Source organism: Lathyrus oleraceus, chromosome 6, assembly GCF_024323335.1.
Source record: "Lathyrus oleraceus cultivar Zhongwan6 chromosome 6, CAAS_Psat_ZW6_1.0, whole genome shotgun sequence".
Classification (NCBI taxonomy): Eukaryota; Viridiplantae; Streptophyta; class Magnoliopsida; order Fabales; family Fabaceae; genus Lathyrus; species Lathyrus oleraceus.
Window position 1 is genome coordinate 265596117 of NC_066584.1, and position 14494 is coordinate 265610610.

Consider the following 14494-nt stretch of genomic DNA (forward strand, 5'->3'; position numbering starts at 1 on the left):
CCAACACGTGGGGGGCAAGTGGCAGGCAGACTGGCACGGCTAATCATTGGAACAAATAATATGTTCCTCTAACGGCCAGCATGCGCAGGAAAGATGCCAACCTACAGACATAAAAGCCTGGCTACAGAAAGAATAGTAGGACCTGGCCCACTGTCCCGTCAACCACCTCCTCTCTTTCAGAAAAGCGCAGGGCAATAAATAAGAGATAGCCAATTAATGTCAAAAGCAGCAAAAAGCCTGCGCTTGCAGCAAGGCTGTCGTCCAGCATTAATGGGACGCTGGGATTCAAAGTGGGATAACAGCCAATCACCATTTCTTTTTAATAAACACATGCACAATTAATAAAATAAACCTTTTAAAAGTAATCAGCATGGCAAAAGAAAACAGGGGTGCGTACAGTAGACAAAAACCTGGGTTTCTAATGTTTATGCAGTAAACAAATTCAACATCAATTGTTCATCATTTAAAATTAACAACACATGAACACAACCATCAACCAATACTCACGGCCATGAAGTATCACTATTAAGCAGCATTAATCAATCAACAAAACAAATCATCAACCATGAGAAAAATCTGGGCAGAGTTAAGTTTGGCATGAACAGCATATCATCATCAAATCCAGAAATCGACCAAAAACAAAAGTTCCAGAAACAACAATCAAGCATGGTAATCTCATCAGCATTCAACATATACCAAGAATCAAAGCATGGTTTCTCTTAAAACACCTTATCAATCATGAATCGAAGGCAAATACATTTGTACATCATACTTCAAATCCAAATATCTTACAGCATGCTTAACCATTTCAAACCATTTAAAGTTCCTTAAAATCAGCATGACACAAACTAGCTAAAACATAGCATGGCATGGTAAAAGGAGAAGGTCAATTCACTTACTTGTTTTGGAAGAACTTGATGGAACAGTGATTATTTGATGGATATAGCCTGAAACAGATGAAGAGAATGGTCCCAAATGATGTATTCCAAAAGGGATTGAGCTCAAACTTGCTTGAGTCGCCTTTAAATCCAAGCTGCCATGGGAGAGGTGCTTTGAAAAACAGGACAAAAGCTGGCCGTGCAGCTGAGATTTGATGGTGAAAAACTGTTTCCAAAGATTGCTAGATGAAGAGATAATGAAGGTTTGTTCAAGGGCTTTCAGTGTTTTAGCAGAAAAAATCCAATCGTGAAAAATGCAATGAGAGAAAATGGGAGAGTTTCTGGTGTGGCTGCTGTGAACTTAGGGTTTGAAGTGACAGAAAACAATGCTTATATTGTCTGTTTAGTCTTTTGTTAATCAAGTGTTAACCCAAACTTAACTTAATGAATCTACTGCCAAAATGCTAAGCTGCCTCTAAGTGGATGGAGAGGTGTGAAATTGGCACGATTGGGCCTCCAACAGGTTGCATACAGACTGTTCCAAATGCTGTTTTGTATGTACTTGTGAAATGCTAACCTTATTTTTACTCTTTGAAGCCAATTGCACAAAATGACAACTTATGCAACTATGGTCAAAAATGTGGTAAAAGGGTGGTATGAACATGATTTTATGCTTGAAGCAAGTCACAAATATGATATCAAATGGATCCCAATTGGTCAATTATTCAAAAAGTCCATAAATCAAAAAGTCAAAGTTTGGTCAAACTTTGATTTTAAATGAAAAAGGTCCAAAAATGCCATTTTGAATGGTAAGGTTTTAGGTCATGAAATTTATATTTTTGGAAAGAGGATGAAAAATGTGGTTTGTAGGAAAAAACCCCACCAAATTTGGCCTTATGGTTTGAGAGATATGGCTCTTTGAAGTTCAAAAATTGGTGAAAATGATTTGATCATATCTTGACAACCACACATGGGATTTGAGAGTTCTTGGACTTTTTGAAAATGGGAGAACAAGATCTTCAACTTTCATGTTGGGCAAAATTTCATTTGGAGCTTGTATCATGATGCAAGTTGAGGATCAAGAAGTTTCCATTTTTGGCAGTTGAAATTACAGGTCCAGTTTCTATTTTGGGAATTTTTCTGATTTGCTTCAAATTCTTCCATGATGTTGATTGCCATGACACATGAGGCCTATTAGGACATGAATAAACTCCTTCAAACCATTTCTATCCATCAAATCCAAAGAATCAACCACAGTTGACCAACTTTGACTTTCTAGGTTTTTGGACTTGACTGTGCACTTCTGATGAATTCCAAACCCTAGTTCCTTGAAATCTTGACTTCACATGATGTCCCAAGACATATGAACTCTTGATGATTGATCATGGTGCCCAAATTCCACAAGAATGGCCACCATCCACTGCTTTGATTGATTGTCGACCGTTTAGGGTTTTCTGTCTGCCTGTGCATTGACTGTTGACCTCTGAGCCTTCAACCCTTGACTTGAACACTTCAAATAGACCCCCCAAGGCATGTGAACTTGTTGGACAAACCCTAGGACCTTTGCTCCTTGAGAAACAACTTTGCTTGATTGGTTGACTGATCTCCTAATCAGTTTGACCTAGTTCCTGCTTGCTTGCTCTTGAGGCAACTGAAGACAATGCAAATGTTATGCAATGGAACATGATATGCTATGACCTAATATGAAATGGTATGTATAATGATAGGTGCAAATTTGAGGTGCTACAGCTGCCCCTATTCAATCAGCTGGGAACCCGAACGGATGATAGCAGTGGCTGTCAGACTTTCAGGGTAAACAGGGATTGAATACAAAAGAACCGTAGAAATTTGCACCGACTGGATATAATACAAGAATGCCCGTCAGGATCGGCAAAGAAACAGTCTTGAGAGAAAAATCCGTCTGGAACGGAAAAAGAAATCGGCCTGAATACCGAAACAGAAACGTCGACCTGGATACCAAAATAAATGGTAACACAGGGATAACCATGGCTTGAGCGCCGCAAATATATCGACCTGATCGTCGAAAACTTCTTCGGTCTGAATACCGGAAGGTTGGCCTGAGTGCCAAAGCGTGAATTGGTTTGTGTTCCAAAACACTCAACATCCTGAAGAGGGCTAGAAAAGCAGTCTTGTTAAAGGATGGACATTCGATTTCACCAGAAATACGAATCTTACTCGACTGGGGAGGACGACTTCGACCCAAGAGCGCATGAGACATATTATCTATAGCCGTCAGAACGTAGATAATAACCTCGCGTGGAAGATCATCCATAACCGGGTTGTAGGTTGTTAGATGGATAAACGACCGACAACATCCTGAAGAGAGCAAAGGCAAACTTGTTAAAGGATGAACATCCGATTCCACAAGGAATACGAATCTTACTCTGCTGGTGATAACAATCGAAGGATTGACCAAAGAGCGCATGAGATATATTATCTATAGCCGTCAAAACGTAGATGATACACTCGCACGGAAGATTATCCGTAACCGGGTTGTAGGTTGTTAGATGGATAAACGACCGAAAACATCCTGAAGAGAGCAGAGGCAAACTTGTTAAAGGATGAATCTTACTCTGCTGGTGATAACAATCGAAGGATTGACCAAAGAGCGCATGAGACATATTATCTATAGCCGTCGGAACGTAGATAATACCCTCGCATGGAAGATTATCCATAACCGGGTTGTAGGTTGTTAGATGGATAAACGACCGAAAACATCCTGAAGAGAGCAGAGGCAAACTTGTTAAAGGATGAATCTTACTCTGCTGGTGATAACAATCGAAGGATTGACCAAAGAGCGCATGAGACATATTATCTATAGCCGTCGGAACGTAGATAATACCCTCGCATGGAAGATTATCCATAACCGGGTTGTAGGTTGTTAGATGGATAAACGACCGAAAACATCCTGAAGAGAGCAGAGGCAAACTTGTTAAAGGATGAATCTTACTCTGCTGGTGATAACAATCGAAGGATTGACCAAAGAGCGCATGAGACATATTATCTATAGCCGTCGGAACGTAGATAATACCCTCGCATGGAAGATTATCCATAACCGGGTTGTAGGTTGTTAAATGGATAAACGACCGAAAAGAAAGGCATCTGGGTACCAGACTAGGTATGCAAAGATGACCAATCCAAAGAGGATAAAGTTGCTTACTCGGAGCAAGTATCCGCAAAGAAGGTGAAGACCCAATGGGGACAATACTGCTTGATCAAGGCAAGTATCCAAAGGGGACAAGACCATTAATACCACAAAGAGGGGATTACATCTACCGGTTTGTAGGCAGAAAACCACGGAAAAGTAACCAGTCATCATCGGGATGAGCGCAAAGGGTTAATTCCAACGAGGGGAAGAAAGTGGGATTTTACGACTACCAGCTTGTGGGTAGAAAACCACAAAGATAGGACTTACAACTACCGGTTTGTAGGTAGAGGCCAACAAACAATATCCGCCAGGGGATGAAAATGGGATTTTACAACTACCGGCTAGTGGGTAGAAAACCACAAAGATAGGACTTACAACTACCGGTTCGTAGGTAGAAGCCAAAAGATCTGCCGAAAGATAGAGTGAAAAAAGGATTTACAACTACCGGACAGTAGGTAGAAGACCGTAAAGATAGGACTTACAGCTACCGGTTTGTAGGTAGAGGCCAAGAAATTCCGCTGAGGATAAGATGAATGAGTGCCGGTTAGTAAGCGATTATTCATTTATGCCCCAGGGAAGCACAAGAGACAGTCAACGGGTAGCCAATTCAGGATTGATCCAAAAAAAGCAGACTGAAACAAGACTCATCCTAATGAGGAAAGAACTCAATAGGGAAAAACCCATCCCGTGTAGGGAGGGAACGGAAGCAACCGTCATCCACGAGAATGTATCTCAGTGGGGAAATGGCAGGAAAGGATAGACACTTTCTGCTTAAGGGTTGGCTCTACATGGAGAGATCAGACACACCCATATCTGCTTAAGGAAAATCTACTGGAGAGATCTGTATTACCGAATAGCAGGAGGCAACAATCAACAGATACACGGCAACAGCTGCAACATGAGTACCTGAATGTTATGATTATGCATGTATGTATTATACATGATGAATGTATGATGAATGCTGACAAACAGACATGCTCAGCACACAGGTCCGGGAATCAACCGTCCGGAGAGAAAACCAAAGCCACCAGAGAGCAAAGAAAATCCACTGGGGACTGGGATAACAGGGAACACTTATCCTGCATGGGAGGAAGAGCCACAAGAGGCTTCCGGAGGGATCGTCGGTCACAACCGGAGAACAGAGCTCAACATACAGGCGGATGCGCCACAACAACTCGTGCTGGAAATCAGAGATACCAAGGAGCAACCAGATCTCTGATGAGGATACAAAGGCAATGACAAAGCTCCTTGTGCAAACAACTCCACTGAGGGATCCATCTGAGGGAATGCCGGATTACGGGGATGTCGATCCACCAAATACTGAATCTTCAAAGAAAAACACCCATGCTGGTGGAGAGGAAGACTGGCCTGCTGGAGAGGCGAAAATTGAAGTCTTCAGTAAACACTCTGCTAGGGGAGCTGCCCCACAAAAGTATTTCAACAGCAACCTTGCTGGGGATGCCCCACGATAGGGTTCAAACAGCACTCTATTAGGGATGCCCCACCGTAGGGCTAACAGAGACTTGGAGAAAAATGTTGCACTGCCGGGAACATGAAGATGAACAACTTCAAACAACACTGCATCGGGCAACTTCACTGAGGAGAGACCATACGAGGTTCTGCAGGACAAAGATACGGTCATGCTCGAGATACGAACAAATGTCTTACCTGTTGGTAATCATACCACCCCCGGGAGAGCACTGTGGGTCTCCTAAGTATCCTTCCATCATCGTGACTGTTCACTTTGTTTAAGAACAATTTTTTTTTGAAAAATTTGTTTATTTTGAAAACAATGATACTTTATCAATTAAAACATGCAAAACATCTGTTGAGTTAAAACAAATAAGAGTGCAAATAATTGGATAAAAGCTCAAATTGATGTGATGGAATGGTAGTCTGCAAAGGGCGAGACTCCATAGATCTGTACAAGTTGAAATCGGTGATGTATATTGGAGAGGGCTTCATTGAACATAATGACCTTTCCTCTACCATTCCGAATTTTCGATGTATTCGGAGCTTCAGTCGACGACGAATCGAGAATCCTTGACGGATGACAGATGTACAGCACAGTCTTGTCAAGATGCAGTTACTTGCCAAATCCCTAATTTTTGCCCAGATTGCCCCAGTATGAGGTGTTCAATCTAGCGGGATACAAATTCTCTCTTTTTTTTTCAATGTCTCTAACTTTTGCCTGGATCGCCCTTTCGGGTTTTCAATCCACCGAGACGCTCCTTTTTGCCTAAGTCGCCCTTTGGGGTGTTCGACTTAGCGAGCTTTTGATTTTTGTTTTAGGCGAAGTATTTCTTGACTGCATCTGGATTCACAGGACGAGTGAACTTCTCCACCTATTGTTGTAAGTGTCAAAACATTGCCTGAAAAGGCTCTCTTGCCAACAAATGGACGTTCATAGCTTGGAGTCCACTTGCCCCTGGACTCGGGCACGAAAGACAAGACTTTCTTGAGCACAAGGTTCCTCGGAACACACGAGGCTTGATCTTGTCGAATGTTTTCTTCACTCTCTGCTGATATAACTTGACCATGACACATGGCAGTTGATCTCTTCCTTTCGATCGAATTCAGCATCAGCCAACTTGGGACTTTGAGGGTGCTATTTCTCTTTTGTTTTTTCTTTTGATTTGGATTTCTTTTGATTTTTTTCTTGGATTTTGCACCCTTCTCTTTTTTCTTTTTCTCTTTTTTTTTGATAAATGCCCCAGTTGGCTGTTCTGCTGATTCTCGAGATGCAGCTGAGTGTGATCTTCTTTTCTTGCTCAAGAAGTCGGGAAATACCGTCAGGAATCCCTTCAACATCATCTTCGTCCGCTTCGAATACAGGGAATTCAAAATTGGGAGATGACGTCCGATCATTATGTTCGATGGGTTTGAGAAACAACCTGCATAATGATTTTGATATGAAAAGCTTTTTGAAAATCAAACAAGACAATCGTTATGCAGATGAAAAGATTGCTTTTATTCTTGTTTTTTAAAGGTTTTTTGTGATCACCAATTTCATGCAAAAAGCGAAAAGGGAAAACAAATGGAAAAACAAATGTTTAACATGCATTTTCTTGAATGAAAATATCATTGCACAAAATGTTGCCAACAATGCCATCACTTCTCCTTTTGGCATGGGAGAAGGGTTTTTAAACAAAGTGATTATTACAAAGACTTATGAACAACTGTAGGAAGGCCCACAGTGACCCAATTGTGATAAATCCCATCGGGGATGACAACTGTCAGTATTTCTTGCATCAGCAGCTTCTGCTTTCTGAACAACCCTTCTGAAGAAACGTCGGCGCCAGCCCAGGACTTGTTATCTTCAGGCTCGATTAGCATTGGGACCTAAGTCTTCCAAAATCAGAATACCTGACCTCACAAGGTCTTGAACCTTCATCTTCAGCTGGAAACAACTGTCCACATCATGACCAGGAGCACCCGAATGATACACACAATGCTGTTCAGGCCTATACCACCACCGAGGGTTGACAGGTACGGGCGGCGGGTCTCTGGGTGTAATCAAGTTCCGCTCTATCAGAGTGGGGTACAGCTCGGCGTAGGACATGGGGATTGGATCAAAAATGATCTTCTTCCTCTCATTACTCGTACCAGCTTGATTGTCAATGGGAGGCTGGTAAGCCTGCTTCTGAGGATGACGTTGTGGAGTCTGATATTGCTGAGTTGGTCTTCTCGGCTGTTGTTGAGTTTGAGTTGCTGGAATAGTCACAGCAGCAACTTGCCGATATGGTCCTCTATTTGCACTCCTTCGACGGTGCACAGCATTTGTTTCATTCTCTCCCCTTTTGGGTGCCCCAGAGAATGTCTTCTTAGAATTGGAAGAGTTTGAAGAGCCAGGATCTTGTATCCTCCCTGCTTTGATAAGGCTCTCAGTTCGTTCTCCACAGACGACAACATCGGAAAAGCTGCTGAACGGGCAACTCCCTAAACGATCCATGAACACACCTTGCAAGGTTCCAATGAACATGTCAGTCAGCTCTCTCTCCAACATCGGAGGTTGCACCCTGGCAGCTAGCTCACGCCATCTCTGAGCATACTCTTTGAAACTCTCCTTGTCTTTCTGATACAAGCTCTGTAACTGAGTTCGGCTCGGCGCCATGTCCATATTATGCTTGTATTGCCTTAGGAAGGCCTCACCCAAATCTTTCCAGCTTCTGACTGATTCTCGCTTCAGATCCATGTACCAGTCCAAAGATGCCCCAGATAGACTATCTTGGAAAAAGTACATCCACATCTTTTCATCGTCAGTGTAAGCAGATATCTTCCTGAAGTAAGCTTGCACATGGGTGCGAGGATAGGAGGTACCGTTGTACTTGTCGAATGAGGGTGCCTTGAACTTGTAGGGGATCTTCAACCCTTCCACCAAACCCATGTCGGTCACATCAAACCCAAGGGAGTTCTGACATTCCATGGCTCGGACTTTCTCAGCAAGAGCATCCACTTTTCTGTCCCTCTCTTCGGTTTTCACAACATCATAGTCCTCACTGAGGAGACTAAACGTGTCCTCTTGTTGGTTGACAAACGGAGCTGGATGACGAATCGGAGCCCGGGTAGCTCTGACATTGACCTCTGCAGCAAGAGGCTGTCCATTGATTCTGATGCCCTCAAGTTCATTCCCGACGGCATAGTCGTTAGTGGGAGCAGCAACATGGATAGTCTCATGAGCGGGTGCAGCAACAGGCGAAGCACGGTTGGATGTTGGAATCACAACTTCCTGTCTCTGGGCTAAGGCACGCAGCTCCTCTTGCCCCTGAACGACCCCTTGCATCATTGTCATGAACTGGGCCATGTTTGCCCTCATCTCGGCCAGCTCTGTCTGAACCTGATCCATACCTCTCTGTTGATTGAGCCTGGTTGAATATCGGTGTGGCCTTTGATCGGCTATCCTATCTGACAAAGGAACCGGAGTGAGAAGGCAGCATAAGAACACCTGTTATGCAAATGATGCATGAAGTGTTTATGCATATGCTTGTTTTTATTTCAAAGGTACTCGAGGGTTTTATTTGCAAACTTTGAAATATTTAGCATTTTGATCATACATGAGAATATCTTATCAGATATATCAGGTGAAAAAATTTTCCCGGTTTTTTCATGTTTTGAAAATTTTTGCAAATAAACTCCTTTGAGTTCCTTGAAAATTTCCTTTTTCTGATGACATGGATGCGGATGAATGCGTGAATGTATGAATGCAACAATCACACTCAAGGATCAAGCAAAGCACGCCAAACAAAGGTCGTGGGAAAGCTCATTGTATCCCTAATATCAATCATCCATTTTGGTGGATTTAGGTTTTCACCTTATCGACACCCAAGTTCCATTGATATTAACGGTACATGAACCGGCTCTAACATCCTTAATATCAACCAGCCGCTTTGGTGGATTTAGGTTTTACCCCTGATCCGGGATCCATTGATATTAACAATGTTTGAACGACTCAACCACGAATCATGGGTTTGTTGAGAGTCACGAGCATGGAGTCTCGGTTAAGAACCACCCAACGGGAGTGTACTAGGGTTTAGACCTGCCAGACATGTTCTATCAGAGGTTCCCATAATCATCGTTCCATCTTTCGAATATTATCGGAGGAACGAATACTCGTATTCCAAGAATATTCTCAAGAGAAACTCTCATGAGTGTAGTATCGCATGACAATCGTATCAGAACTGACATCTGAACGACCTCCGCACTACAGTCCTAAAAATAGGCCAAGATGGGTTTGGTAAGCTAAGGTCCTTGGCTTCTGCAGCGCATGATTGAAAGAATAATGTCTAACCACAAATAACTTGTGTGACATTATTAGTTCAACATGACCTCCACCAAGTGAATGGACTCGCAAGTCAACTGGCTAAGGACTACTCCACACCAGTCAACGAGACTATGCCATTCTCCTATCCTAGAGTGCACTCGAGTTCGGGTATAGAACTCATCTCACAGAGGAAAACAGACAACCAGCCAGGCAGAATGAATAATGAATAAATGCAAACAATCAATGCACACAATCAATGCAAACAATAAATGTACATATATACAATGAATGCAATAAAATACAACAAGCAGAAAGCAACCAAAACCCTAATCCTAGAGAGCGCTAGGAGAGACTCGCTCAGGGAAGATGGACCAGCATAGGTCAACTTCTATACATCCCCAGTGGAGTCGCCAGCTGTCGCATCGCGCGAAAAACCGGCGGGAAAAGAAAGAAACAACAGAGCCGCCACCGTGCGTTATTTATCCCAAAAGAGGGAAAGGAAACGCTCGAAGTAAACCTAGGAAAGAACATGGTCTCGCGAACAAAGAGAATGGGTTCGGGAGTCGGTTATGCGAAGGGAAGGTGTTAGGCACCCTACGCATCCGTAGTACTCTACGGGATCCACGCACACTAGAAAGGAAAATTGGTTGCTAAACACTGCTCAAAACTCACACACACAACTGGCTGAAAGAAAAGCGGGAGACTGACTGAAACTGAACTCGGCAGGATGTCGCATCCTGGGCCTACTTAGTCTATCAGGCGTAGACATCAGAGTCGAAGTAGTTCGGACGGGGAAAGCGACACATGCTCGCTAGGATATCGCATCCCATGCATACGTATCTTCTCGGACGAGAGAAGAATCAGAGCATTCGTAGCTCGGCTGACACGCACACAAACAAACAAGACACAGGCAAACGTGGAGCCCGACTGCCAATCACTGGACTTATGTCAGCATCCGAACCTAAACAATACAACAGATAGATAGGGAGTCTGGGACTCAGCCTACAACTGTCAAACACAAACAAACAGACAGACAGCAAATGCTAAGGAGTCAGGGACTCGAGCCTAGCAAAGGTCAGACAACACACACAAAAAGAAAGAAAAGGCGCCCGGAGAGATCAGCTCAATCTCCTGCCTACATACTTCATCTGGTATGAAGATCAGGGCGATGTAGTTCCCCTACGCAGGGACAAGGATCTAGCCTAACCAGATAACAGAGGGAGACACAACTCTAGGGAGACTACGACTCGAGCCTAGATGTTGTCATGCAAAGTCAACCCTAAGTTAAGGTTTCTAGCTAAATGGCACAAGGGCCAACCTATCCTAAACAGACACAGGAAAAAGCAAAGTCTGAAGGTGAGAAAAACAAGAAAGGGGGGTTTGAATTGTTTGAAAAAAATAAGCGCTTTTGCAAAATGAAATCACACAATGATTTTATACTGGTTCGCTTATAACACAAAGCTACTCCAGTCCACCCGGCCAAGGTGATTTCGCCTTCAACAAGGACTTAATCCACTAATCTTGAAAGATTACAAACAACCCCTAAGAGAGAAGAAAATCTCTTAGTCCTCTCAAGTCTACAGACTGCAAAGAGTCACTTGAGGAAATCAAATAAAAATTAGATACAAGATGTGTAATCTAGAGTGCTTCTAAGAAAGCAAATATTACAAACTTAAGAACAAATTTTTTCACTTGATAAGCAAAAGCTTAGTGAAAATCTTTGAAGAACAAAGATGTTTTTCTTGAGCGTGATATGATTTCAGTATAGTTTTGGCTAGTGATTTCTTCGTGTTCTGAATGAGATTTCTTCTCTTATTTATAGGAGTTGAAGTAGAGTTGAAGTGGCGTTGAATCTGTTGGATATTGAGATGTAGTTACGCCATTCCATTAATAGCTTCTGCAGTAGACTTTTTCTCTTAGAAGTGACTACTTACCACAATTAGTATCTTCTCTCTTGGAAGTGGAGATTAACGTCTCTTTCTAATTGAGGAAATCCATTTGCAGAACTTTAACTTGGCTTAAACGTTACTTCATCATGATTAACAATTCTGATTAGAGTCTTCGTGTATCTGGAGAAACTTGCTTCTGATGTTATTTCTTGAATGTTCAGATGGCGCTGATAACTTCAGAGTTTGCAGAAGGCATATGTTCAGAGTCAGAGCTTCTAGACTTTACTTCATATTCAGATGCTTCTGATACTTGCAGTTTTGTCCAGAGTCAGAGCTTCTTAAAACGAGATTTCTCTTTAGATGCTTCTGATACTTGAGATTTTGCATCTGATCTTGTTTTGCATCTGATGACATCATCAGATTTATTTCTTCTTTCTTTAGAACCCTGCACACTTAGAAACTTTTCGTTAGGGTGCCATTTTTGGTTTCATCCTTTGTTATCATCAAAATCATGGAATCTGTTGTAGAACAATTTTTGTTCTTACAATCTCCCCCTTTTTTATGATGACAAAACAAATAAAATTATCAGATGAAACATGAAAAATATTAGATCAGATAGACAAAAGCTCCCCCTGAGTTAGTACTAGGGAGTTCAGAAATTCTTACCAGAGCTTTCCAAGCAATAAGATTTCTGAAAACTTTCTGCAATTTCTTAATTTTAATGTTAGAGTTATTTAATCAGAGCTATTATTTAATCAGAGCTAATTATATCAGAACTATTTCTATAATTGTTGCAGAATGCTTAAGGTTTTAGACATAATTTTCATCAGAGCTATTTAATAATTTCTCCCCCTTTTTGGCATAATCAAAAAGGCATAAAACATAAAAAGAATAATAGAGAGAAAAACACTTCATTAAACAAAAGCACAAAGGCAAGCAGCAGTCAAAACATCAGATTCAAGAGAATATCAGAGCTAAAAAAGAAAAGACAGAAGCAAAAACACTAGGCAACCAAAAATAAATCCTAAGTGCCTAAGGGTTTGGAGGAGGAGGAAGTCTCTGTAGTAGCATAGCAAACATATTCTGGAGGTTTTCATTCAGAGCGTCTTGCTTGTCCATCCTTGCCCGGAGCTCACTCTGATCTTGCTTGATCTCTTTCTGATCTTGCTTGATCTCCTTCAGAGTGTTAAGAATCAGAGGGATCGCAGAGGAAGACTCCCCCTGAATCAGAGCCTGCTGAGCTTCAGCTTCAGCAGCAGCTTGGGCTTCTACATCTGCCTTAGCCTTGGCTTCAGCTTCCTGAATCCTTAGAAGTTCTGCTTCCTTTGCCAGGCGTTCTTCTTCCAACCTCTTAGCTTCTTCTTCAGCTTCCTTAGCCAACCTTTCTTCCTCTAATCTCTTGGCCTCAGCTTCTCTAGCCAGTCTCTCTTCCTCTAATCTTTTGGCCTCAGCTTCTCTAGCCAGTCTTTCTTGGAGTCTTTCCTCAGAGTCTCTGATGTAGCCATTTCTGACTTGTTCAGAGATACTCTTCAGCCTATAAGACTCAGAGGTCATCCAACTAATAACTCTGTTCCAGTGTGTCCTAACAGATTTAGGATCATCACTGACTTCAGAATTTTTAGCCAGAGACTTGATCTTCTGGACTGAGGATTCTGCAACCTGTATAATGGCCTCCTCAAGGGTAGGTATGATAATTTTAGGTTCAGGTTCAGGTGAATGAGGTGGAGAGTTTTGAGGGCTGAGATTTAGAGGTTGAGGTTCAGTTTGATGAGGTTCAGATTCTGCTTGAAGTTCAGAATCTGCGTCTGGTTGAAGACTAGGGGATGAAGCATATAGTGGATTTAGGTCTAAAGGGTCAGAGTCTGGTCCAGGTACAGCGGGAATAAATGGTGGAGTGATATAAGGTTCAGATGGTTGAATCACAGGTGGTTGGGTTTCAGAGGGTGTGGTGGTTGTCTGTTGTGGTGGAAGTGAGGTTTGATTTTCAGAGGAGATAGTGGTTGTTTGTTGTGGAAGAGAAGTTCGGAGGGGAGAGGTTACTTCAGATTGTGTTTGAGTTTGTGGGGCGAAATTTTTAGCATAAATTTCAGCTATTGTTGGGGAGTTTGGGTCAGAGTGTTCTTGGTCAGAGGACTCTTGGTCAGAGGACTCTTGGTCAGAGGAAGGTGAATGGTAAGGGGGTGATTCATAATCAGAGGATGAGGAAGAGCTGTGGTGATATAGTTGATTAGGGTCAGAGGTTGTTGTAAAAGTACGAGCAATTTTTAGAACAGGTGGAGGTTGAGAGGTTCTGGTGATTGAAGGTGGTATTTCTGAGGTTGTAAATATGGGAGGTGTTGGGAGAGGAGTAGAAGAAGCCATTACAGGTACAGAAGTAACAGGAGGAATGGACTTACCAGAAGAAGAAGTTTGCAGAGGAGCTGGAGATTTGGTTCCAGAGGTTTCTCCAAGTCTGGCTTTCTTTGCCTTCCTTGCTTCCTCAGCTATCTTCTTCTCAGAAAGGCCTCTTTTGTATCTGACCAGATCTTCTACAGAGTCCAGACAGTCTTCAAGGCGGAAATCAGAAATATCAATACCTTCATCCAGACGATCCTGAAGGTAGATAGCAATGGCATCTCTGGGTTCGTTCTTGAAGAACCTTTCAAGGCCATGAGGCATCTTCCTCTGATCCTTCAGAGCTTCCCAGGTCACATTCATAGTGGGCTTGACTCTGATGTCTTTGATGATTCCCATACTCCTCAGATTTTTGGCATTCAGAGGCTTTCCAACGTCAATTGCCAGATCATCCATACATCTG